Source organism: Leptidea sinapis, chromosome Z (genome assembly GCF_905404315.1).
Source record: "Leptidea sinapis chromosome Z, ilLepSina1.1, whole genome shotgun sequence".
In the NCBI taxonomy this organism is placed as follows: Eukaryota; Metazoa; Arthropoda; class Insecta; order Lepidoptera; family Pieridae; genus Leptidea; species Leptidea sinapis.
The window spans coordinates 11,576,221-11,603,273 of NC_066312.1; the positions used below are offsets into that span (position 1 = coordinate 11,576,221).

Below are 27,053 nucleotides of genomic sequence, written 5' to 3' on the forward strand. Positions count from 1 at the left end.
CAAACTGATTTATGTAATAATAAACTTGGTTATTTAGGTACCATTAATAGAAATCTATTAAATTTTTCAAAGAGTATAATAAACATTAGGATGATTACAATCGTTTACTTCTCAGTGCGTAGTTACGTTCGTAATTAGAAAACATCAATTAAATCGTTCTCTGATGCAAGCCCTTTGATCTAGATCATATTTGCACCCTTCGATATTTGAATTTCCGCGCCACCGACCCTCCCGCACTACTCCCCTACATATTGCGACAGTACGAGGGGCTTCCGTACAAAAGTGACGTCACTCATTCAAAACTTTAACCCGAGGGCGAGGTCGAGGAATAGCGCATGCGCTTATCTACGTACTTACGCTACAATATAATCGACTTAAGTAAGATATATCGCTCACCAGCTTACTTTCGGACTCAAAACACAATTGTTAGCGATAAAAGAACTCAAAACGAATGCCCACTATCGTTATTTCAATGTATATTGCTCTGTTAATGTGTATGTTGTGAGAAAATCAATGCCGGCGTAATTCGTAACCAGGTTATGTTTTACTCAAGCGTGATATGTGAATTTGTGTTGTAGTAATATTTGTTTTCATGTGTAACTCGGAACACGGATGTCATTATAATTGATGTGGTAAGTAGATTAATTTTATTCTGAATTCTGCTATTGCCGCAACATAACCTAAGTGACTTGTAACCTGGTAAAATTATTAGAACATGTCTAAACTATAATATTTAGTTAACATCTATACTTTTTTTATAATGTTTACATACTTTTTATAAATTTACATGCCGCAGCTTTCCATGTGTGCATGACCACGATATATCAGAAATACAAAATAGAACATATACAAATAAATATAAACATCCGAGAGTCGCAAATAACAATGTTCATATTCATTTAATGAATGTTTGCACCTACCGGGATTCGAACGATGTTTTTTATATTATTTTTTAATTTTTATGGAAGGACAGACGAGCGTACGGCTCACCTGATGCTGATCACCGCCGCCTACATTCTTTTGCAACATCAGAGGAATCACAGGAGCTTTGCCGGTTTTTGATAAGTGTACAGGCGTACAATCCAGTACCTCTAGCATGGGCTGGCTCTATGGGTCCGAAATAATACTTGACGAAGGTATTATTGAATAATTTATTAGTAATCAACAGCGTTACAATAACTATAAATAAAATAATTGAAATCATACTAAACGAAAATAAGAGATTAATCATTAAGTAACAGATTAAGTTCAACAATGTTAAATGAACACAGTCGTAACTGCACCGGAGCATTGTGTTCGCAATGCACACGCTAGAGGGCAACTGGGTCGTTTATCTCTTTCTCTCTGTTTATATGCGGCATTGCCTTAGTGTAATCAAATTGTAAATTATTTCATTTGCTAATTATTACACGTACTTTAGTATTAAAAATATTATACCATATAATTCTATAACACCTTTTATATTGAGTATAGTTATATTTAAGATAAATTTAGAATAATACAAGAATATTATTTAACCATTAAAGCCAGCACTGCTCTAACCTCTGATAAAAATACACGCTGTGGAAATAGACAAACCAAAGTCACATAGAAAAGTGAAATTTTATCTGTGGCTCTTGTATTTGTATTATTTCGACGTATTGTAATTATTTATTTTATGATTTAAATTTTATAAGGCGTGTCGGCCTCGAGCAATATTTTACTACCCACAATGTATGTACTACGTTGAGCAGGTTATCAACTGTAATGTAGATCCTGTAGATGAAGCCACAACCTGAGAGTTGAAGCAAACATACAAGATTTTATGACGGTACGTCTCACGAACGGTTGGCAGAGTACTTGCACGCCAGAGGTCGTGGGTTCGAGTCCCGTATCGTTCATAAAATTGTATTTGTGTATTAATCCTAGAAGTGAGGGTTGCCACTTTAAAAAAACATAACAAATTGTAAAGAATATATAATTTAACTGGAATGCCTTTCCATCCGTCTTCTCTAAAAGTCTCTAATTCTGCCTACCTATACTAACTGAGGTACCTCAGCCTAGGACGGTGTCGAATCTAATCCGAAGGTTATTTGATATGCTCTCTTAATATTTTCATTAAATATTTGAAGCCTCTTCTAATGGGGCATATAATATTGGCCAATTTAAAAATAAAATCTCCCACAAATCCTTACTCCTTATATGTTCAACAATATTTATATGTTTCAATAAACCAAAACTGTGAGCAGAAATACAAAATATCGATTCAATCAAAGACGCTGGACCAGTGAACGCATATAACAATGCATAAATAAAACATGGAAGCAGACTTGTCCTGAAACTTACCGTAGATTATTACCGCCAAAAATTAACACAATTAAGACAAAATACCATAAACTATCACTGCATAATCTAGGCCGATATAAGCATGTGCTTTGTCAGTTATTTTGTCATGCGCACAACGTGATTTACGTGATGGTTCACGGCATGACATGATTACGGTAACCAAGGGTAATTGGCATATTGTCAATGTTTGTCACATATATGGACGATGTATGCGTTATGTATGAGGTGATCAGTCATGATAAAAGAAATGGATTTTGGAACTACACCTACATATAAGCTAGATTAGTGTATACCTACAAAAAAGGCGTATACTGTTCTAAAAGGTTGGCAACGCTTCTGTGATTCCTCTTGTGCTTCAGGAGAATACGGCCGGTGATGGTTTCATTTAATCATTTAAGCTATTGCATAGCTTCTATCGCGGGCCTTGAGCGTGGAGACCGAATCCAGAAATTCCGTAACGAAAATAACCTAACACCCAACTTACTAGATGTAAGTGTAAGAATCAATTGTATACCTACACAATTTATTACTATAATTTGTATAATTTATCTAGATCGGTTACATAATATTTGTCTATTCTTTGTTGTTAAGAAGTTTTTATTTTTATCAAACATTAAAAGAATGACAGTTGACGTTTGTAGAAAACAAACGTCACCTGTAAGCCTTTAAATGTTTAAAGCTGGTTGCCAACTGATTGTCAAACCGTGCACACATGCACCAATAAATCTGTTATTATCGAAGACATCCTCGCTTTATTTGTGGAAATTCGAAGTGATATAACATTTCAGAAGTGGGATCAATAAAATCTACTTGTATATTTCCGCGCCAAAGCCATTTTGTGGTGATAAAATATTAAATTGAAGATCTTTTAGTGGCGAAAATATGAATAGTGATTCCGATCGTATGACACCTACTCGCGAACAACGCCGTAGAAGAAAATCTAAGGTTACGAAGTCTAGAAGTCGGAGCAGGAGTCATTCAACGAGACTGAGGCGTGATCGCAGATCTCGAAGTACGACGCGTGGCAGAACAAAATCAGAGGTTCATGTAAAAAGAACACAACGTCGTCGTCATTCCAGTCGAAGTCAAGGTTCGGACGAGCTTCGTCACCAACGGAAACGGACACGTACAGTCAGTTCACCTCATGACGAACATGGTGGCAGTTCACGCGATGAATATTCTGGACGACGTGCGAGGCCATCGAGGGGCCATGGTACACCGAGTATCGGCGCGAGCAGACGTCGATCCAGAAGCATTTCACCGAGACGTACACACGTGAGTCGTTCCGATTTTAATGATAGTACTACGTAGTTATTATTGACAAAATTGATTGAATCTATTTTTAATAACAAATTTTTATAATAATGTAAGGAAATGTTATTCCAGAGTTTGATCCCATGATCAAAGGCCAAACTATTAATTCTTGGCTTAGCAAAGTGGAGGAATGTACACGATAATATAAGTGGGGTGATGATCAGATAATTCACTATGCACTTCCTAAACTGAGTGGCGTAGCAAAATCATGGTATCAAACACTGCCGTCAATGTCGTTTTCATGGCCTGAGTGGAAAGTTAAAAATTTAGAATCCTTTCCGCATAGTGATGATTACGCTGAACTGTTGACTGAGATGTTATCCCGAAAAGCTAAATATAATGATTCTTTGGAACTATATTATTATGGTAAAATAAACCTTTTGAACCGTTGCGAGATAAAAGGAAAACGTGCAGTGGACTGCTTACTACACGGCATAGAAGATCGATCATTGAGGTTAGGAGCTAAAGCTGCGAAATGTAAAGAGCCAGAACAAGTATTGGAATATTTTTAATCGATCAAACAACAACCACGAGATTCGGAAATCAGATTAAAGACCTCTAATGACAAGAAACCTAGCGTTACAAATGTTAATTTGAATCAAACGACAAATTCGAAAGTTAGCCGTCCGCGCGAAAATACAGGACCCGTAGTTTGTTACAACTGTAATGAAACTGGCCATTATAGTTTCAGATGTACTAAGAAAATACTCAAATGTAATATTTGTAATAAATTAGGACATTTATCAACTAATTGTCCGAAATTACCAGCTAATGATAATAATAAGTCAGATTCCTCCAAAGAAAAGTCGGTTATGAAATTAGATACGATTAGTACAAGTAACGACAAATATTTAGTTGACCTGAAACTGAATGGCCAACCTCTAAAAGGATATGTGGACTTAGGTAGTCAGTGTACTCTTATACGTCATAGCGAAGCAAAAGCGTTAGGGATTCAGTGGACAAATAATGGTCATTTACCAGTTATGCGCGGCATAGGAAACCATGTTGTCGTACCATTAGGTAAGGCTATTGTGCAAATAGACATTCATGGTATTTCAGAAACAGTCGAAAGTTATGTAGTAAATGATACAGTTGTCAAGCACGCACTGTTAATTGGGCATAGCTTCACTGAGCAACCGGGAATCGTAATAACAAAAACAAGCGACGCATTAATCTTCGAACGGAACTCGCCTGAGAAATTATGTTTACGGCTATCTGAAGATATTTCGATCCCCCCAAATGACATGATAGTTATAAAAATTATTTGTGAAAATGATCGTTATTCCGGTACATTGGGTCCTTACGCGGATATCCGGGAAAGGAATATTATTTGATGCCTGGTGAATATACTATGACTAATGGGACTGGAGTCGTATTAGTTCGTGGTTTATCTAAGACTCCCATAAGGCTAGAAAGTGGCATGTTGATAACGCGAGCTTTGCGCACAAACGATTGTAAAAGAGTAAACGTGTTGGATTTTAGTAACTCAGACTTAAATAGATCACTCAATGTTAGTAATAACCTATCTGAAGATAAAGTTGAACGTTGAATTGAGTTAACCGATTCAACCCCTGTAGTGTATAGGCCATATAGATTATCCTATCCCGAGCGAGAACTGGTTCAATCAATGGTTAAGGTGATGCTTGATGCGGATGTCATATGTGAATCCAATTCCGCTTATGCTAGTCCGGTTCTTTTGGTTAAGAAGAAAACTGGAGACAGAGTTGCACACCGACGCCTCAAAATATGGCATTGCAGGCATTTTAATGCAGCGTGGTAGTGACGGGCTTTTAAGACCCGTGGCGTATTATAGTCGGAAAACTACTAGCGATGAACAAAAAATGCACTTCTATGATTTAGAAACGTTAGCAGTGGTATCATCATTGAATAGATTTCGCGTGTATCTGTTGGGTTTAAAATTTAAAATTATAACTGACTGTAATGCGCTACGGACAGCTATGACTAAACGAGACTTAGTACCAAGAATAGGGCGTTGGTGGATTCAACTCCAGGAATTTGATTGTGAAATCGAGTATAAAGCCGGTATAAAAATGACGCACGTGGACGCCCTCAGTCACGCTCCGGTAACTGAGTCTGAAGTTACTGCTAGACCTCATGTCATTGATGTGCTTGCTATCGAAGAAAAATATTGGATCGCGACAGTGCAAAGTGCTGATGAAGACGTTATGAGAATTAAAGATTTTATCAAATAAAGAAACACAGTTTATTGCGGACGTCCACAAAAATTACCAATTAAAAGGCGATCACGTATACAAAATAGTGGACAATGGTGTTAAGTGGCTAGTTCCAAAGTCCGTTAGGTGGCAACTGCTACGAATGAAACACGATGACGTAGGTCACTTCGGCTATGAGAAAACATTAAAAAGACTAAAAAGTTCATTTTGGTTTCCTAAAATGCGTCGATTTACTAAGAAATATGTTGCCGCATGTCTAGAATGCGCTTACCATAAGACACCCGGTGGAGCTAAAGAGGGAATGCTGCATCCCATTCCCAAACCTGATATCCCCTTCCATACCCTGCATGCCGATCACTTGGGCCCGTTCGTTCGTTCGCGGAGAGGAAATACATACCTGTTAGTAGTAATCGACTCTTTTACAAAGTTTATAACTATTAAACCGGTCAGAGACACAAAGACAACACGGGCTATACGTATATTTAAAGAACATTTTAGTTATTTTGGGGTACCTTCGCGACTAATAACCGACCGCGGAACGTGCTTTACGAGCGCAAAGTTCAAAAGTTTTACATCTAGCATGGGTATAAAGCATATTTTAAATGCGGTGGTGACTCCGCGAGCGAACGGTCAGGTGGAGAGGTTCAATCGGACGATATCGGATGCCCTAAGTACCAAATTTTACGGAAAAAATGACAACACTTGGGACGAATATGTCGGCGACGTTCAACTGGGGCTAAATACTATGATTAACAAAACAACCGGTAAAAGCCCATCTGAATTGTTATTCGGCTATAAAGTAACGAACGCGTCAGAAAATATATATAGCGATGTCATTAATGAGACAGTTGAGCGAGTTAGTGGAGATGATATGATAGAGTTAAAAAATAAGACTATGCATAATATTGAGAAAGAACAGAACGTAGCCAAAAATCGTTTCGATAAAAGAAGAAAATTACCTACAAAATATAACATAGGTGACCTTATTAGGATAGAAAGAACGTTGTTCGACAAGGATAGATTAGGGAAATCCAAGAAATTAATACAAAAATTCCATGGATTATCATTATTATTATTATTATTATTATTAATTTTTAGTAGAAGACACCCCTCTTACTAAAAAAGGGAAGAAAAGATATGAAAACGTAGTCTCAATCGATAAGATACACCCATGGTTAAATTTTAAAGGAGTAGATAGCGAAAACGACAGTGACGAGGATGATTGTAATAATACTCTAAATAATGATGTAAATAAAGATGATGTACATAGACCGAACAGTGATTCTAATTAGGAACTCAACTAAAATTTATTGATTAGTTTATAAATAGATTGAGATAGATTATACATGTATATTTTATGATGGTATGGGTCACGAGTGAACAGTGCATAACGTACAGATGATTACAGATCGCGACAGACTATACTAGATTATTGCGGCTATTAACAACGAAAAATTAAAAACAAAAATGAAAGAGGGCGATAGTCTTCATTATACATGTGTAATCACTGAAAGCATAGGTTGTGAGCAGTTAGTGCTTCACGCATAGATAACTGCAGATCACGACAGACTGTGCGCGATTGCGAAAAGAGATTGTGACCGTGATTGAGATATGTTCTGAGCGGACAGTGCCTCTTAATTGCACAGATGTTTGCAGATCAGAACTATAGAATAATAAGTAGAAAGTGAATGAATTGATAATGATATGAATATGAAGTGTTATACTATTTGATTGTAACTATTAGGATACTGAATAAATTAATTGATGTAAGTTAATATATTTAATTATTATGTTATATAGTGTAATTGTCAAAAAAAAATATCAAAATATGTTGTAAACCATATACGAGTATTTATATATATATAAAGTTTCAAATCAAAGTAGAAAGTATAAGAACGAAACTCTAAAAGTGCGAGGACTCACTTTAATAGGATGGCCGATTGTAAGAATCAATTGTATACCTACACAATTTATTACTATAATTTGTATAATTTATCTATATCGGTTACATAATATTTGTCTATTCTTTGTTGTTAAGAAGTTTTTATTTTTATCAAACATTAAAAGAATGACAGTTGACGTTTGTAGAAAACAAACGTCACCTGTAAGCCTTTAAATGTTTAAAGCTGGTTGCCAACTGATTGTCGAACCGTGCACACATGCACCAATAAATCTGTTATTATCGAAGACATCCTCGTTTTATTTGTGGATATTCGAAGTGATATTACATAAGATTCTTTACATTCATTCAACTTATTACCTTTATTTATTGTTATATTTTTTTCAAAACATCGCATTTTTCTTACTTTTCTTCATATCCTCAAATTCTATAGTGGACATATAAGAGACATTATCAATAATAATAGTAGTTAAAGCAATTAGAGAAGCCTAATAAAATAGTTATTTTTATATCTAGCTGCATACTAACACTGACTGCACCAAGTGCGACCTAAATTTCAACTTGTCCTAGATCTACGCCTCTATGCGATTGTATCATAACAACTCTCTCTAGAATCTCACTTTATCCCAGCAGGCTAGAACTTTAAACGAAGCGATGCGATGTTTGCTTTTTACTATGTCGATATAATTATGCTGTTGCCGCAAATTTTTACTAAATAATGTGATTAGCTTGCAATTTTTTGTTCATTAGCTTTTCATTTCTCATTTGGTGCCGGAATTCTATTTATAAGTGAGGAGGTCGTCTCCTTCCCTCAAATACGTGCAAATTGAATGATGGCTGACCCATGCGTCAACTCGTGAACGTGTGCTGCTAGTGGTGCCAGGTCGACCTGTTACAGTTAATAAATCATTGTATTTGTTGGATGCGATTACTAATTATGACAGTAATCACGACCATCACCTTCGCGAATCATGCTTACACGAACAAAAAATTCAAGTTCTAAAGGTTGATGCATCCAATGTAGGATAATTTATTTATAAAATTTAAAAAATATATTCAATTTGTTCTTTATGACTTTTTATGATATATTTGATATTTAAAGCGCTTTTAACTTTTAACACGACTCATATATTGGATGCAGCACCTTACAAACTAATTTGTTTTGTATATTACAGCCATTGCAAAATACTCTATGTTCATGTTCTTCTAATGATCTCTACATTTACGAACATATGGTTGATTCAGTAATTTAAAAGAAATATATTTTACACTAACGATTCAAAAGCACTTTTTTTAAGCTTAATTGTATAAAGTTTATTTAACTTTGACTTTGATGATGACTTCACTGCTAGGCCGTTAGCTCGCTTTGAGCCTTTCGCCTAGCCCCGCAAGGCGGATCTTCAACAAAATTATTTTAAATGGGGTTAAAGATGTGTATATTATTTTTTTTGATAATATAATTGACCTTGCTGTCACCTGTGGCTTAGTTCCCGTGGTTTATTGATTAATGACTAGCCTCATTATTAATGTCTTCACAAACGGTTCACCACCCCTCAACCCCGCTCTGCGCGATGCCGAGTTACGTAGTAGGCGCTAATTGGTGCTCCACTCAAGTCAACATCGTGATATTTTACGCTATATTTTTAAATCATTAAGGCTTAGAGGAGATCATCACAGATAATCTTTGATTTCGTTTATATAGTCATTTGACAGCTGAAATTTTGCTGAGCTTAAGCTAAGACAGCCCAATGCAAAAGTCAAGTTCGCGTATTTACACTCAATAAAGTTTTACGTCCGTGAAGACTGAGCAAAGTTCAACTTCGCGCTCTAGACTCAGTCTGAATGTAAAAGACAAACTTCACATAAATACGATAGGTAACAAATTATGAATACATAGTATGCAATAATTAGAAAATGTGCATTAATTAATTTGAGTGTCGGAAATATTAGCATAATGGACGAAAACTAAACTTCGTGGACTGTGAACGGAAGAGTTGGCGCAGCTTACTTTTGTCTCGGATCGTAGTCAGAAATTTCTCCACTATAGTAAATTCCGGTAAGCCAAATTACATTGCATAATATATATGATTTTTATGTGTTATGATGTTGTAATGATCTAAGCTAGATTAATGTAAAATTCATAAGTAGTCGTTACGCAGCTTTTGTGTTAATGAGTAACAAATATGCTTACAAACTTTCACATTTATAATATTGGTAGGTATTAATGTTAGTGTAGGTGTTAATTCATGGTGAAAACTACATACATAGCAAATATTAAGTATTAAAATTGGTTCTTCGTTTGAACGTTAAGAAGTTACAAAAAAACGCAAACTTTCTCATTTATAATATTTAGTAGGAATATGTATATATGACTCTATTGTATTGGGTGTAGTAGAATTAGTAGGTTACTTGGCTCATTCCACGCTAATAATATATTATTCGGGACATTGTGCAGCTTACATAATATATAGTATTATAATATTAGTAGGATTCTTAGCCACATTCCCCAGGAACATTACATTTATATATACATGGGGTACATTAAAAGTTTTGCACTTCTAGCTTATCGGAACTTTTTGAATTTCGAATGTTATATTTATTAAAATGTTGCAACCTTCCTAGTAATAAATAAAAACAATTGACGGGAAATCATTTGTTAATTGTTTTTAATCACACATCAAAGTTTAGGTAGAGCGATGATTTTTTATGATTTTAAAAGTTCTCTCTCCGCAAGACTGTACCGCTCGTCTTCAAAATGCTTTTAGGAGGGAAGCAACTTGCTTGAGCACCGGGAGGCAATGGTTTGCTGAATTTGAGAGAGGTCAAGTTTCTTTACATGACGAATTTCGTGTAGGGCGGCCTTCAACTGCCGTCAACGAAAATAATGTTCATAATACTAGCTACTGCCCGCGACAGCGTCCGCTTGGACGCTCTAAAGAAGCAAAAATAATATTATGTCTACATCTTACATGATAAATTGTAAGCCTATGTTGTCTTGTTAATTTTCATGCTATATTTGAATTAAATCTATTCAGTAATTTTTGGGTTTTGCCGGACATACATATAGAAACAAAACTCCCTGAGTGCCGGCAGAAGTGAAAACTTGTACATTAACGTTGTGCAAATTTGAAAGTTTTGGAATGGTTAGGGAATAATTTCGCACCTATTGCTTTATTTGTCAGTATAAAGTACTAGCATTTATTTGGTTAAATACAATATTCATTTATTGCGGTATCGTACACAAAAATGACAATCTATTTTACATAACATATTTAACCCTTCAGAACTATTACAATTTTTTTACATTAAAAAGTTAATCTCTCAGAAAAATCAACTTTCATCCATAATTACTGCGACAGCCTTACGAATTTTCGATCAGGTCACGTGTCCTGAAGCGAGTTTAACATTTATACCCATTACAAGAAACGTGCTTAACGCCGAGAAGAGAATTTCTACCTTGAAAATAGGTTTAGGAAGAAAACACAGAAGTATTTATTAAAAATATTCACTGTACAGTTTTTGATTTGATGCGATCTCATTAATCATATAGATATATGTATAGTATAGAAGATATATTTCGGCTCTTTTATGTAATTTTATAAATTTCCAGGAGCGATGTAAGGATTTTATATAAGATATATTGATATTAGGAGTTTTTGCAAGTGGACCACCAGCTTACTCACTGGGCGCACTATGCAGGTTGTAGTCGACGGTTATAGCTAGAACCCGAAACTCGTGAACGCTGGAGTACCCCAAGGCTGTATGCTATCTCCTACACTGTTTCTTGTGCATATTAATGATATATTGGACGCCTCCAATTTACATAATTTTGCAGACGACAGTACTGGGATGCAGGTCTTTCGTGGGAAATCGTTAACCAGTGCCGGAAGAAACTTGTGTGTTCTATCGAGTCAGGTAAAATGAACATTGTCCAATTTGACACCCAGAAAACTCAAGTGTGTGCGCTTGCGATAAAAAGAAACATTTGTCTTATCACAGCTGTTGAACAGCACTTCCTTTTAATACCTCTTCTAATTTGGAATACTGGGTCTCGAAATTTCGAGTGATCATCGACCGCCGCCATCTAAAAAAAAATCGAAGAAGTTGGGCCTCATAAATAGAGCGCGGCAATACTCCAAGCCGTCCCACATTCTAGCACTCTACAAAGCTCAGGCGCACCCTAGTATCAACTCATACCATTTGACTATGTTGGCCTAGTCAAGCCTCAGGTCTGGTAATATGTCTTAGAACTGACTTGAATTAAATTGATTGGGTCAAAATGGCGTATGTCACTTTGACTTTTGATAAAAAATGTATGCTAAGAGAGATAGCTCTTATCTAGGAGAGACCTGTCAAATGCAAAAACTTGTTACAATTAATTTAAGATTTTTATTCTTGGAATTCTTGGAAGGATAGTTTTAAAAAATTCCAATGCGATTAGAATTAAAAAATAGCCTCGGAGTTCATGTTACAAACATCAAATGTAAATTGCTACTTTCCACATTGATCTTTTTGTTGAAACACTGCAAAGATTAATAAATTCATACTTAAAGGCCTCTATCAAATCCAAAAGAGGCTTTTACAAAGCTTTGGTAAAACCAGCCTTCACGGCCATTGGTGTTCTGATCTGCGGAATTACTGAACGACCGTTACAAATTATATGCTGCGCCTAGTGACTAGGCCCTAGTCGATAAAGCTAAAAGGGAAACATTTATCACACCACCTCAAATTTTTTCGACAAATATATCACGTGTCGCATTACAACCGGCCACGGAGTGGGGGGGAAGTCGAATCATTAATTTCAAATATGCATCAATTTGTTTGATTTTCTTCCAATAATTTTGCTCGTAATTACTAAAATGTTATTTAGAAAAACAGCTTCAATTGCATCGTGTTGTCATAAAGCAGATATGTCTTATGCCGGCTTATCGTGTCTTTTACCGCTTTTATATTTGATTCTCAAGATTATTATTACAAAATAATATTTTGCAGACTCAGTCATGTCGAATAATGAAGTTGTTATGATTGAGACCAAACGTCTGGAAGTAATTTGATTTATGCAAATAATTTATTAATTATTCATAAATGTAGATGTAGCAACCCTTAGTCTCTGACACAAAGATTATCTACGTGAGCGGTCGATTTGCCGTGCGACACCGTGATTTTCGAGTAGAGGAATGACTTTAACGTGTTATATGTATACTGTAGATACATATTATACAATTATTAAATGGCAACACATATAATGTGCGGATAACGAATGGGTTTAGAAATTATTGCTTATTGAGCCTGTACAGCAATGTCGTTCTATACATAATTGCTGTACAGCCATCGTTTTATAGTTTAACAAGTAGTTGCCCGTTGCATTCGCAACTAAAGGATTTATCCAATGACGTTCTATGTATATGGACATATCATTCGCAGTCTGATAACGGAACGGCAAAAGTGTGCTTAAAGACACACACACTTTTCTACTTAGTCGTATGACAACTGTGTGTCAATCAACAAGCCTAAGTGTGCTATAAAAAGTGCTTAAATAATACATTAACGACTCAAAAAAAATATGTTGCGACTTATCATAGGTAAGGTTATTTTATTTATAATTTGTAATTTAATAAAAACCATACAAATATATGTTGATGTCCGCTTACACTACATAATATTATACCAAAAGATATCCTGGAAAAGTCTAAAAGACAAATTTTATTTAATTCAAGGAACCTAACATATAAATAACCAGTTTAACTTGTTATTTTATGTAAATAAAAACATTATATTTGAGTATTAGTTTCTCTCATTAAAGGTTACCTTAACTTATTAAATCCAAATCCCTTTAGAACGTAAAGAAGTAACAAATATGAACACAAACCAATAAATAAACATACAAACTTTCCCACTTTGTCTGGACTTAAAAAAATACTTATCTGCTACTCCACTGATGTCACTGTCCAAATCGGGTTCTAAATTCAAAATACGCAGCTGAAACTGAAATAGTGTTTACATTGCTGCCTATTGACCAATAATATTTAAAAAAACTGGAGTAAACGCAGAAATGTATAGACATAGCAGTCGAAGCATATTGTGGTGTCATTTGTGGCATGTGCCATATTTCTATATGTATAGAACGTCATTGGTTTTATCTCAACAAAATGTTTAAGTAGTTATAACAGTGAGAGTTGTCATACTGAAACATGCAGGACAAGCCTGTCAGCCATTAAATTGGCATAGCGACATCCCCATTGTGCACGGACCCACGCCAAGAAAGGAAAGATATTAGTAGGATGTTTATAATTTATTTACTTCAATGTCTAATCTGAGGAATTGTAATATTTTTATTTTATTTATTTATTTAGATTCACCAGTGGTAATTACAATTATACAATTATAATTATTATTATTATTATGCTAATTTACAAGGGTCTTATTACTAAATGCATTACCTTTTAAGATGAATACCGAATGCAAAATTATGTGTGAAATAGTAAGTTATAAAACAACCATTCTATAATGTAATGAAATTAAGAAATTAACTAAATCTACTAAACAAGTCAAGATAAACGTATTAAACAAATCAAGAACACTTATAAATTATTTATTTACAATATATTTTTTTACATTTTTGCGAACCCTTGGCAACGAATCACTGAATGGGTCCAAGCATTTATAATCGTTTATAATTTTGCATAATCGCGACACAGGTGAATTGATCCCCAAAATAGATCTGCGAGAAGGTTTTTCAAATAAGTTCACAGGTTTACGTGGGCATCTAGGCAGTCTAAAATTAAACATAGATACAAGAAAGGAGTTGTCATAAATGTTGTCAATACTTTTGTATAAGAAAAGTAAATCCAATATGTCCCTACGTTGTTTCAGAGTTAGTATATTAAAAAATGTAAATATTTCAGAGTATGTTGCGAGTGATCTAGATTTCCCAATTGAGAAAGCCAAGTGATTAAGAAAACGCTTCTGGATTCTTTCGATTCTGAGACAATGGCAAGCGTAGTGTGGTCTCCAGACGGTACTGCCGTATTCCAAAATACTCACAACCAGACTTTTATATAGAATTATCTTCGTACACCAGTTCCTAAAAACATTGCCATTGCGAATTACAAATCCCAGCATTTTAGAGGCTCTGCTTACAATAGAGTCTATGTGCGGTATAAACGTAAGTTTGCTATCTAATATAACACCCAAATCCTTAATAGTATCTACTGTACTGAGAGGCAAATTATCTAAATAGTATTTAGTTGCAATATTATTATTGCATTTTGTGAACGTTATATGAAAGCATTTATTTTTATTCACTATCATACCATTAAGCTCGGACCATCTAAATAAACTATTTAGGTCTGACTGCAATGCGCTAACGTCATCGGGACCATAATCAATGGTTTAGGAATTTTTAGGTCATCAGCAAACATAAATGGTGTGCAGTATTTAAAGCAGTTTGGAAGATCGTCGATAAATATGTTAAATAGGAGAGGAACTTAATGCGACCCTTGTGGTACTCCTGATGTTATTTTGTATTTTACAGATTCAAATCCATTAGCCACTACGTAAAAACATCTGTCAGTAAGGTATGAATTTAACAAATTTAAAATTGATCCAGCAATGCCATATACAGATAACTTCAAGAGTAAAATGGAAATTGGCACTAGATCGAATGCTTTACTTAAATCAGTGTAGATAACATCTCCTTTTTTCCTCTTATCAACCGTGCCTATTAATAATTCTGAAAAATTTACCAAGTTTGTGCAAGTTCCATTTATAAAGCCATGCTGGTAAACACTAAACGTATTTTTCAAGTAGCCATAAGGTCGTAAATAAATTAAGGCCTCAAATACCTTACCAAGCAAAGAAAGTAAATATAACAATTATGTACTTAAAAAATATTTTATATAAATAAATAATGTATAATATTTGAATACTATTATATTAAAATGGCAATTCATAAGTCACATACTACCAAATTCAGAATCACGTTTTATATTTTTATTATAAGTAATAAATCTTTTGAATTTGGTTTTTAATACATATACCTAGTTAACTTAATATCTTAATAATCTGCTACTGCAGATAAATATAGTACTTAATAACTATATTTTTTTTAAATATTTTTTTTTACAACTTACCCTGCTATTTATGAGTAGAGCAATTGAAATGATTGAATTTCGACCCTATTGGCTATTTCTAGTACACTATATTATTAATGCATCGAAAATAATCTGTGTGCTAGCAGATATACGACATTTTAATTAATATCTAATAACTCAATGGAAGTGTTAGGGCAAGTCTAATGACTGAATCAGAAAGGGTATAAACCGAAATGTAACCAGGTCAAAAATACCTTGGCTCTTAATATCATAGCTTGTATAACAGGTACAGGAGTCCAGCGGAACAGCCTGGGTAATATATCAGGACAGCGGTAAATGGAGTTCTACAATCTATGTTGCCCCTGTGGGAGACAAATTGTAATCTTAAAGTCATACATAGCTTGTTCTGTATAGATATAGTTTTAATGTAATATTTGTTGTGGAACTAAACGGAGAAGCTTCATCACATAAATTATTATTGCATGTATATATATACTAATATTAAAAAAGTATACCTAGTTTGTGATGATGTATGTGGTAATCTCTGGATCTACTAAGCCGATTTTTTAAAATTTTTGAAATTGTATTTTTGAAAACTATTATAGCACTCACAAGGGTCTTTTAATATATATTTTTGTTACTATATATTTTAACCCAAAAACTCAAAAGACTTTTTCGTTGTAGTTCGGATTTGCAATGTATATCATTATTTTGCATATTTACATGTGGCAGCATTGGGACACCAACTAATATGTTTACTCTGGTAAAGGTTGATCAATTAGTCGCGGTTAACAGCTAATACAATATAATCTTATTTGTGGTAATAATCTACTGTATTGTAATCGGTAAAGCACATTGTTCTGTGTCCATACATCATTCACCTCAGCACCGTCAGCAATTAAAAAATTGCTTAAAATATGTTACATTTCCAACAGACTCTCTTGACACGTTATTTATAAAATGGATTATTAACATATATTATGTTTAAACTATGTAAGTGGATGTAAACGTACCTTAGTAGTAAAAAAGCAATCAATGAATATTATTAGAAACTGTCCGAGATATCAAAGTCAGAATTTTTCGATATTGCAAGCAATCAGAGTAGGTATAGAATAGCCGAGTTATAAGTAGATACAAATAAAAAAAGAATCACCGAGAAGTTGAGAACACACAAAATAACAACGAAGGTCGAGATCGAGTGTCAGTGACAGCGAGAGACAAATAATATTTTTTCATCGTTTTTAATTTTTGATTCGTGAGTGATTCTTCCTTTTTCATTAAATCAATTTGAAATGTAGGCATTTACAACAAATTCGATTAGTATGATTTTAAGTAGTCTATGGTTCAAATAACTCGGCCATCATTATAATTCGTCAGGTACAATTCTTTTTAAATACACGTTTGGATTCATAAGTGTCCGTTTGATACAAATATTTGCAACTAATAGAATATTTAAATGTTTATGGTGTAAGTCCCATTTTCATCATGCCCCAGGTTCTGGGGCGGATTTTGACGTTGCCCTTTTTGTACATAACACAGTGCACTAAGCCCGCTTAGAATTCATAAACCACCATTCACAATTTTTTACTATTAATAGAAGTTAAACTTATGAATTATAGAGTAACTCTGAATCGAACGTGATAACAGCTCATACTAAAAGTTATTGACTCATAAAAAAAATTTCAATGGTACGATAAACTACTAAATCAAAATAATTGTGCAGTTATTTAATTTCCCTCTACTCAAGAATAAAGAAGAAACTGAACGTGCCGTTTGGTTATCTAGAGCTAAATGCTCCTTTATAGATGTTAGTATTAAATTTTACACCAAAATACCAGATAGTATTCTAGGACTCACTGAGCACAAATTTAAAAAATATATTAAAGCTTCTTTAACAAAGAAAGCCTATTATAGTCTTATGGCCTTACAAATAAAATTGGCATAAAGTTATAACTAAGCATAAACAAAGAATATGTAAAATGTTAACATATAGAAAAATTTGTATAACGTTTCCCGCGTTTATTTGCAAGGCAGCTTGTAATTCGGAATACTTCAGAATTATCATTGTATTGACAGTGTTGCCAACGATAATGTAAACATTTTGCATTTTCTTTGTTTATCATCAGTTATAACTCGGAGGGTCCGTAGCTACTACGTAAGTCGTTACTGGCAAGGAGCCGATCTAATTCTTAGCCAACAGATATGTTTGGAGCGTCTAAGCAAAAAGGAATCATATATCGTGAACTATAACTTTATAACAAGTTTATTTGTAAGGCCGTTAGATTATATACATGTCTAGATTGAACTTCGTCATTAAATTGATGCGTAACAGAACCAATTTCCATAGACGTGATTGCGTGCGTTTGCAGTAACTGTACACGTATCTGTGTGTGCGTGAAATGACCAATTTATGAAATACCATATTATAGTGATCCCGCTCGATCACCCTGAATATTGGGGAAAATTGGTGTGTATCGAAAATGTTATGAAGTGCGTGGTTGTTCATTTAATAAATCGAATATTTTTTTAATTAATACTTAGAAATGTTTTAAATGGTTTTTGAAGGCGCTGAATTCAAATATTATGATGACGATATAAGGAAGCTACTCGGTTTTGTTAGGGTTCCATACTCAAAGGATACCAACGGGATGCTATAACTATATTATATTCACTGTCTGTTTGTCCACCTGTCTCGGGGGTCTATACTTACTGCTTTAACCGCTACAGGTTGACCACTTTAATTTTAACAGAATTAAGAATATAACATCCATTTCGAGCTCTAAGATGGCGGATTTGGCATTTCACAATAAAATCAATATTATGTGAATCTTCGAGGCTTTCGGGAGTGTTGAGATCTAAGATCGCGAATTTGACTTTTTCAATAAAAATAACATGGGTATCATTTTCGAGGTTTTCGGGAGTGTCAACTACGAATATGACATGTGTTTCAAGATTGAACATGGTGGACGTGACGTTTTCTGTAAAAGCAATATGAGTATCATTTTCGTAGTTTTCGGGCGTGTCCATTACGAATATGACATCCATTTCTAGATCCAAGATGGCGGACACAACTATTTGACTAAAACTTTGTAAATTAATTTGTGTGATGTGAAATAAAACTATGTCTATTTCAGTAAAATCAATACGGGTATCACTATCGAGGTTATCTTGAGTGTTATTTCCATAATGATCTGCCTTATTCGTAACTAGATCCCTCCGGCTTCGCTCCTGTCAAACGGTTAGTTTTGGAAAAAGTAGTTAATATTCATTTCCTCGAAAATTATACCCATATTAATTTTATTGAACGAGTCACATGCGTCATATTCGTAATTGACACTCCCGAAAACCTCGAAAATGATAGCCATATTGTTTTTTTTAAAGTCACATCTGCCATCTTGGATCTCAAAATAGATGTCATATTCGGAATGGACAAATTCTAAAACCTGGAAAATGATACCCATATTATTTTTATTGAAAAAGTCACATCCGCCATCTTGGGTATTGAAATAGATGTCGTATTCTTAAGTGTCAACTCACGAAAAACCTCGAAAACGACGATTGCCCCATCTAAACATGTTCATTGGATGACTGTAAAAGTTGCTTAAAACTTAAAAAACAAATAAAATATTTCATAAAAAACCAATTTCCAAAAAAAACATTCATAAATCATAAAGGGTTGCTTATAAAATATTAAATGACAGTCATCACGAACACTTTACATTAAAAGGCATAAAAGGCATTTATTTTCTCAAAATTCCTTTAGAATTCTTTTTGATGTCATTTCTTATACTACTAGATACCGCTTCGGAAATTAGACACTATATAGCCAGTTTAGCCATCATACATAGGCTATATATAAAAACCTTCCCTTTTTTAACGTTTAACGGACGATTTTTGCAGGTTAGGGTACCCCTCCGCAACGCCCTATAAGGAACTTTGTTCCAAAAATATATCTACCATCTTACAATAACAATGGGTAGTTTTGAATTTGATTTTGCGCCAACAGTTGGTGTCACAGTTTTTCGACGTTAACTCACGCGCCTGTATCCATCTAGACATATATATAATCTAATATATAGTTAAATTATACAGAAGATAAAGCATGGTTCTTGGCTGGTTATGCGCAGGCCACAGAAAATTTTATGTATTGTGTTAAGGAGGCTAACCAATTTTGATAGTATGATTTAAAAGATGGGCTGAGAGTTGCATATCGATTCTTCTCCCCATGTCAAAGCCCTTTAAAGGAACTGATGCAGCATCATGACGTTTTAGTCCAAAATCCCAAAGCCATCTGACATAACTTATTTTAGTACCTATAATATAGGTACGATAAGAGAAACAATTATGATATTAAATTTTTGTGACAATGAAATTATACGCTAGGCTAAAAAAAGTTTCGGAACGCACCGGAACGCATTGTTTTTTTTTCATCGCGCAGTAATTCCCGGATGTATTATAATCTATATTTCCCGGATATATATATATATATTTAAATCACTTTGCCTCACGCTTCAAATACGCTTTATGCTGCGAGTTTTCACGTAGCAATAGCGCTGCAATAATTTTCGTGCTGGAGAGGTGAAAAAAATATTGTTGTGTATTTTGACGAGCAGATGTAACAAATAGAAGTCAATAAAAAATTGTTCCGTACTCAGCAGGGTCCTCCGAAGCTCGAATTACTTCCCAGTTAGCATAAAAGGTGCCGTTACACACAAATTGCCCCAAATTCCCTTCATATCTGTGACGGCTTAATAAAGTAAGCGTCCTCCTATCAGTAAGCTCAGCTTTTTATACTTTTCAAAGCTTTTTATTTTACCAATAAAATATAAGCAGGTCATGACCCATATCATATGGTGTGCCATAAACCATTCCGGTAATTACTAGGCTTCTTAACAATTAGCACCTTTGCATTAAATTATTTACCTTTGTGACCGAGGTCTTCGAGTCTGTCTAAGGTAGCAATTAACCAAATAACTTAGGCTGCGTTCATTAGCCGTATCCTCTACAGCATTGAGATTGCGAGCTATTGTTTGTAGGTTGCAATTCGTCGTAAGTGATAATCTATATATATATATATATATAAAAATGAATTGCTGTTCGTTAGTCTCGCTAAAACTCGAGAACGGCTGGACCGATTTGGCTAATTTTGGTCTTGAATTATTTGTGGAAGTCCAGGGAAGGTTTAAAAGGAAAATAAATAGGAAAATGCTGCTAAATTAAATAAAAACAACAAATTGGTTTTTTTTTGATGTGTCCGTATATAATTTCTATGAGAGAATTTATTGACGCACGGTTTGACAGTTCTGCTGTGAAACAATTTCATTACGACAGCAAGGTGCATATTTTACGAAGTAATTTTTGATGTTATGATATATTTTTGACAAATTCATATAAAAACATTATTTTATTTATTATACCCGACTGACGTTGTTCTGAATTCAGAACAACGTCAGTCGGGTCTGCTAGTTAAAAATAAAATGTTAAATTGTGTGCTATGCAATTTATCTGAGATAATAATAACAAAATACACCGTGTGATTAACCTCTTTTAGATTTGGCATAAAATACATAATTATGATATTTTTATTAATTAATTATAAATTTTCATTCCTGTGGTCGGAATATTATTTGTAAAATGTTTATCCTATAATGAATGTATGTATGAAAAAGAGGCCTTTTGTGTATTAAATTCCTCCCACTAGCAAACCCTGTGTAAAGCGAATCAGTGATTTCGTCTGCTTTCTAATTTAATTTTAATTTGATGTTAATAATGTAATGAAATAAAGCTATACAATATTTATTAAAACTAGCTGACCCGCTGAACTTCGTGGCGCCATATTTTAAAATTTTTCGTGAATTATTAAATTTTTAAATTTCCAACCAACTTGTTTACAGTATGACCGAAAATTCCAATTAACTACTTCTATTATAACTATTGTTATTCTTTGTAATGTACAATATTTTTTTTCTGGAGAGACTACAAATAGTACCGATGGTTTTCGTTTGATTCTGATTCAGATTGCGTAATATAATTACCACAGAACCAACCTTGAGCTATAAATTATGTAGCAGTAATCATGGTTAATCCAATGAATTTAGAATTTCAGTTGACTGCTTCATTTGGCCTATGTGAGCCTGAATATTAAAATCATCTTCATCCTTATTTTTCGCTGCTAAAATAGCTCTATCACTCAACCAAGGATGGTTACTGTAATTCGCACCTATATTTGGGAATACTCTCGATATTAATTGTTCCTTTAATGTTGTGATTTGACAAGATTTAGGGAAACAAAAATGAGGTCAGCAGAGGTGTTAACAGAAAACTTCCCATTGATAATATCTAATGTATTTGAAAATACTTCCGCCAATATGTCTTTTTTAACGTCACTCGCATGTTCCTTGTTAACTAGCAAGTATTTACGTTTCTCCATAAATTTGCCTTGCCTTTAAGCACGCATTTATTTCATCAGCCGCTATTGATCTAGGAACGCTCTACTTCCGAAGAGGTTCTGGTTGCTACACAAATCTCTTAATTTTCAGTCGAATGCCTCCAATGCTCATTTGTGCGTCATCGTACACTCATCCCAAATTATTAATTTACAATTCTGTTGCACCATCGCCATTGCTGATGTTTCGGTTATATTAAATGTCGGTTCAACTATTGTTTGCAAAAATGGCAGTTTGAGCGCAGAATGAGCAGTTCATTCACGTTCTTACAACGTAGCAGCGAGCCTAGATGACACTACTGACAGTACTATTTTTTTTGTGCTCGAATTGTATCTAAAACGAATGAAATCGTCCATTATCGATATTAACTGCTTCTATTATGCTATCGTTTGTTTCGCTGATTTAAAAGTGGGACTTTAATTTGTACGGTATGACTCAAAGCATTTCTATCGTATTGCCGTTCTCGTTCTGATTCACGATTGAATGCATCTTGCATGGTCCGATTAGGCGTAAGCATTAGTAATTCATGCAACATCTTGCCGGACATCATCATGCGCAAATCCTCTGTTCTAACAATATCAATACCTCATTGTTTATCTCTTCGGAAAATTCAATTTTTGGATTTGCCGTTGCAATTACTCGATGTACAATATCTTCAGCCATATTGATTTCGTATTCTGTTGGTCCCCGCACATTAAATAATAATAAATGCAAGTAAAAACATTATACATTGCTCGGGTGAACTGTGTAAATGGGCCACAATGCATTGGTTAAATATATATGAACGTATTCCATGTATAATATTTTGGCATTTCCGAGTAAAGCAATGTTCTTGCAAATGGATTGCTTGCGCGTGTCTCGAAGAAGCTTGTTAATCGTAGCGTTGTCGCTGTTGGTCTATTTGATCTTTGTGCTGCATTGTCTTGCAACGTTATTGTTCTGTCATTGTCCTCTACAGAGCGACAATGCTACAGAGGGTAACTACCATTGCCTATTAATGTATCAGTCAGCCTTTGATACGTTATACGTCTAGAGACAACAGGTCATTATTAATTTAGTCTGCATGACAAACCACGTCTTACACTCACGATACATTAATCTCTTTATCTTTGTGTGCGTGCGTTGTTGAAAATTGAGGTTAACAGATCACCGCTATTTTATTCGACGTGTTCACAGCTATGAAAATCTAATAGACGTATATATAATCTTATTTCATTATTTTAACAGTGATTAGTGACAGATTTGAATGTTCATTTGCAAAATACAATAGTTTTTTGAATCCAAAAAATGATATATTTGTTGAAAACAAAACTAATAACTATAATTATAATACTAAGTAATGATAACACGAATTTAAAAATGTGTTAGTTACGAGGAAGTGTACGAACAATATTGGCAGAATTTCTGCCAATATTGAAATAGCTGCCAGTATTTGGATTTCTAGTACTCCTTGAGGAGTGTGGATAGTACTTTGTACATTCTCCGGGTCACACGGGCCAAGTCTCTCGACAGCAAACGTCAAAAATATCTATATCAGATGACTCACTGAGACCAATATGCCAGTAATGCTAAGTTTGTTGTGGCAAATTAATAAAAACCCGAATAATATTGGGTCGATTATTTATATTGTAGAACATACAATCAAAAATCACGACAGTAAATCAATTGAAAACAACCGTAAAATTTAACATTCGTAACTTTTGAACCGTGTGTAAAACATCTGACGCATCCGAGCAATTTAAAATTGCCTTTTTTCTGCCTTTTTCATTTTGTAAAGCTGTCCCGATTTTGCATCACGTTCGAATCGTCAGTCTTTTGAAAGAGAGCTTTATTATAGTTCACTGAACATGCCCTCTCAAAATGTGACGCACCGGAGTAAATTCTTTTCTCTTTCATTTGTAACTTTTGCATATCGCCACCCCCCCCCCCCCCATGCACGTCATTGGCGGATATATAAAAATCAAATTGGACTAGCGATTTGGCGCAACTTTATACAGATACAATTTACTAGTTTATCGTCAGATATAGGCTAGATTTAAACTATTAAAAGAGATAAAAGGAAGGGAGACGTGGAAGTGATTTGGTAATGAAGCCTGTTAGGTTACCTTCTCGGTAAGTGCCTCCGTATTAATGCGACCACTGGACCGAAAGTGGGTCGTCAAAAACCATTAGATACTATCTTTGCTTAGCATGGAGATAATATGTTACATGAATATATATTTTCATTATTCATTTGTTTATAAATTTGATATTGAATATAATATTTTCGGACTTTGATACTTTATACCATAACATTATATTTTATACTATAATATTGACACACTTTTACACAAATCTTGTCCCAAACTAGACAAAGCTGCCAACTGTGCAATGGGTGTAAACCAACCATATATTTAGCAGGTTTTTTTTATGACAATAAGGGATGGGACGAGCAGGGCGTTCAGCTAATTGTAATTGTTATTTACGTTGATTATTGAAAATCCAAAAATTCTGATCGGCACTACAATTGCGCTCGTCTACTTGAGAAATAAGATGTTAAATCTCGTTTGCCCAGTAGCTCACTAGCTACGGCCCTTCAGACCGAAACACAATAATGCTTACACATTACTGCTTCACGGCTGAAATAGGCATTTCTGCCGTGGAGCCGTCGTGGTACCCATAATTTAGCCGGCATCTTGTGCAAAGGAGCCTCCCAGTGGTGTATCTTTTGTGGTACTATTAGGATGTTTTGATGAAGCTTTGCGTGTGTTTTAAAAAATACCATTTTCAGACACAAACTTTAAATTTACATTTTACATTTTTAAACTGAAACTCAAACAGAAATTCGATCTCTGCATCCCGTGCCCTATTGTTGTACTCCTCTCAATCAAAGGTATTCGTACATTCGATACGGGATAACAACAAACTTTGCTAAAAAAATAGAATAGCAGTTCGAATTTTTGCATTGCCATCAACATACAAATAAAACGCGACTCTAAATCAACTCCATAAACCATTTGAATGCTATCTCACCAAATTGATAAATTGTACCTTTATGTATTGAATGCACAAAAAACATTTGATGACAAACTAAAAACATCGCTTTCAGTCCAATTTCATTTCGCAGAATACGTTGTTTGATGTTGTAATAAAAACATGTCACAACAAATTTAGACTTTTCAAAACACAGTATTAAAATTTCTCCGTGTAGTTATAACAATTTTTCAAATGATAAAAATCATCCTGTGAATAAATTAACATTGCAATAGCACACTACATTACAATTACACGTCAAAGATGGATAGTAAATGCAATTATCGCAAGCGAAAAAGAGACAACTCTAATTTGCTAATTGCTTCGTATTTGTATAGAAAAAAACAGTTAATTCATCAGATATGATTTTTTACCGTACACCGTGATTTATGCCTAAATTACGATTCATTCATGAGTTCATGTAGTAAAAGCTATAAAGTAGTAAAACTGCATTGAAATTAGGTATATAATGTGTCATTGATTTTATAAAAAAATAATTTAATATTGATTATAATATATAGCCACATTGATTATATTAATTATTGATATATAATAAAAAAAAAAAAACATACAGACACCAAAACAAAACCGAAAGGTATCAAGGGTAAAAGGGTCCCATTTTTACAATTTTACTAACGACGGTTCCCAAAAAGTTTTAGATTACAATTATTATTTTTTGTATCTTATATTATTTATGAATGTCTTTTTGTTGAGGGTTTATTACAATAAGGTAATGGGAGAAGAAGATGTGTGAATGAAATGATCCATTGATTCTTCTGCAGTTAGCAAGGGATATACTGAAAAAACTCCCACGTAAACAAATAGCACTCATTGTCTACATCCGCTACCTACCCTAAAACTTGATTTAGTAGTTTGATAGTTCAGCTACCTATATAGGCACTTGTTTATTAATAATTATTACATTCACTGCAACAATGACTTTTTTACATCATTTCCTAAAATATTCTATCTCGATCATCCCGCAACAGGCAGCATCAATGTTTTGTCATTTCTGTTAATCTATGACGTTAATCTATGATCGGCATGGCAGCGATCGGCGTTGTCATGGCAACATATTTATTTTGTTAGATAAATAATGAAATCAAATAAATTGTTATAATTCACGATTTCTTAACTGTGGTATGTAATTCTATGATTTTTTTTACTTTCGTAATTAGTGCATCTTCCCATAACACAAGACGGCAATTTAATGTTGTACCTATATTAAATTGTAAGCAATTCTGTCAACAACAAACGCGTGTGTACCGTTTTCGTATCGAGAGAGCGACTACGACCAAATGAACCAATTGACTCAATTTAGGCGATTGATTCTCGGCGCGCTAGTGATATATCTACCTCTTTTAATACTATAATATCATTGGTGTTATGGGTTGCAAGACAACGATATATTTAATACAATATACTTAAACATACATAAATACATATAAACATACATTTAAACATCCATGACTCAGAAACAAACATCCATATTCATCATATAAATGCTTGCACCCAACGGGTTCGAACCCGGGACCTCTAGTTTAGTAGGTAGGATCGCTAACCACTCGGCTATAAAGGTCATCAAGTGAGTTACACACACACACAAACGTCTACACATTTTACTTTAAATTGCCCGGGCATAATTATTGACTGTGCACAGCACTGATCACTGAACAGGTTGTTCCATATGTTTGACAGCAAATTTTTTGTGCCTATTTGAAGCGCCACCCGCGAGCGTCCAGAGAACTAATTTTGACGTATAATACAA

At 34.2% G+C, this 27,053-nt stretch overlaps 1 protein-coding gene across 2 annotated transcripts in view; it reads left to right on the plus strand.

Annotated features, from left to right (window-relative positions):
- Positions 1-378: 378 nt before the first annotated feature.
- The window catches only part of LOC126979047 (protein SCAI), a 130,388-nt gene continuing 103,713 nt past the window's right edge, over positions 379-27,053 (plus strand). For both annotated transcript variants that reach the window (XM_050828227.1, XM_050828228.1), the window contains exon 1: positions 379-632. The gene's annotated coding sequence lies outside the window, so the exon portion shown is untranslated. The remainder of the gene's footprint in view (positions 633-27,053) is intronic.